Source organism: Perognathus longimembris, chromosome 16 (assembly GCF_023159225.1).
Source record: "Perognathus longimembris pacificus isolate PPM17 chromosome 16, ASM2315922v1, whole genome shotgun sequence".
In the NCBI taxonomy this organism is placed as follows: domain Eukaryota; kingdom Metazoa; phylum Chordata; class Mammalia; order Rodentia; family Heteromyidae; genus Perognathus; species Perognathus longimembris.
In genome coordinates, this window is record NC_063176.1 from 31,876,636 (window position 1) to 31,878,978 (window position 2,343).

At 30.9% G+C, this 2,343-nt stretch overlaps 1 non-coding gene across 1 annotated transcript; it reads right to left on the minus strand.

Moving 5' to 3' along the window:
• Window positions 1–214: 214 nt before the first annotated feature.
• Window positions 215–398, minus strand: LOC125365058. Its single transcript, XR_007213618.1, has one exon. It is a non-coding gene; the product is annotated as a U2 spliceosomal RNA (small nuclear RNA).
• Window positions 399–2,343: the final 1,945 nt, after the last annotated feature.

Sequence of the window (2,343 nt, forward strand, 5' to 3'; positions counted from 1 at the left end):
AAATCCTTCAACTTTCTATCACTAAACAAAAATATTGCCCCTGAACCCTTAGTTATCCCTTCTTTTGTTATGTTAAATCAGAGAAAGCCAATTGCTTCTTTTTTCTTTAATAAGGAACTTTCAGTTCAATAAAAGTATATTGTTTAAGAGGAAGTATGTAGTAATAATTCATTAAATATTTTAGCAGCATGGCTTTCCTGTTTTCAATTCCTTGAGAGCATGAACTATTCCAGCAAGTATCAAGGCAATGTGTGAGGGAGATGGATAAAGTTCCTATTCCATCTTCTGATTCTAAGAATCCATTTAATATATTATGCTCTGATAGAAGAGTTGCCAGATATTAAAATGGTAAGAACAGATACTACACTTGCTCTTAGCCCCAATGGCCAAGCAGCAATGACCATCTGTCACTTAAAATGTTACTGTTTATTTTTGGTTTAAATTTTTAAACTGTTCAACCTTGCCTCTTTATTATTTCTTTTCTTCAACAACATTAAATACTTTGCTCATATATATTTTCTAGTTTCTTCTTACTCTAACATTCCCATGTGATCATATTCATTGTTCAGACCAGTCAAAATCTTTCAACAGACATTTTTATATTTATAGATCCTGTTACAGTTTTTGTTTCTCATGTGTAGACTCAGTTGTAGTTGTAATTATTTGTATACTTAATGTTTACATTTGAATTTTGCTGAGGCATTTCTAATTTTACATGACCAAAACTGAGATCATGACTCTTTCTCAAATGCCTCTGGCTGTCTATAATTTCCTATCACTTCCAAACAATTCCCTAAGTCCTAGGTGTGGAACTTGTTCTTGATTAGTGAGAACATAAACAAATAATTGTGTCCTAAACACTTTGCAGTCCTTTCTATTGGAAGTCTTCTATATCTACCCTGTCTACCTATTTCTTGAAGTACTACAAAAGCCTTCTAACTGACATTTATTTAAATATTTGGTTTGAGCTGCGAGTGTACCTCAGTGGTGAGAACTTCCCTACCATGTGTATGGCCCTGGGCTCAATCCTTAGGCTTGTAGTGAAAAACAAACAAACAAAAAAAACAACAACAACACTGTTCAACGAATAAGATAATAATTTGTGGAATAAATGGAATGAATCACTTCAATTTCTGTTTTTGGAATAATTTGCTCTTTACTTAGTCATAAACTTCCACTCCTAATGCATTTATTTGGGTCTGTAATAAACATTACATCAGAAAGTCCCCCTTTGCTTAATATGAAATCTTAGGCCGATTATGGATTGATTTACAAAGTGCTGTTATTCAGTCTGATTAATTTGAGAAACTTTTCTTGAAATCTTGTAATACCTGAATGATGACAGTTAGGAATACCAATGTACACTCTTCTTACCTTAAGGGTAAGTAAAATAGAGAAATACAACATCTCAGATAAGGATCATATGTAAAAGAAATTAGGCTAACAGGGAAAATAACATTGTGTTCTGCTATTATCAAGGTTTCCTTAAGTTCATGAAACTGAAGACTACTTGTTTTCTGTTCTGTTTATTTTTAAATAGAAGTGCTAAGAGACTGAGCTGGAACATGATTTAGCAAAATGATGGTTGGGCTATCTCTGGCTATCTCTTGGACTTCAGAAATGTCGGTCTCTAATAATTGTTTCTCTTTTTGTCTGTCTTGATTTAGATCTGATGTACAGACATCACTGGTAAAAAATGTAGTCGTCTCTGAGATGAGTCCATAGTGTTCACATTTTTCATTAAAATTGGACACTCTGGACATGGAAACATGAGAATGTCAAGAAAAAAATTCAGTGTCAAATCCTACAACACAAACATATGCACATATTCATTCTCATTTGTCAGAGACCTAATATTAAAGTGAGGTCAAAATATCAAACTTTTGGATTTTAGGATGATTCCAAAGTCACCTGAGACTCTGTGGTATTTTAGATATGTTGATATATAGTCTGACATTTTATTATATCTGCTTATAGTTTAAATGAGTTTGATATGGAAATGATTAATATCAAATGAGAGAAAAAGACTTATTTGGTTACACCATTAATATAGCATGTTATCCACAAATTTATAGTAAATATTGCTCATCATTTATAAGTATTTTTACCAAATACTTATACAATGTCATGTTCATTCTTTTTGTTTGAATATAAATAGTCTATACATTAGAAAGAAAGGTTTTATATAGCAGCACAGTCCAAAATGTAAAACCCAAATAGAATAATAAAATCCAAAATCATATTATACATACATACACAAAATATATAATATTATATATAATAATATGTAAGTTATATACTATATAATACAAATCACATTAAATTATCTAGTTAAAAAATTGA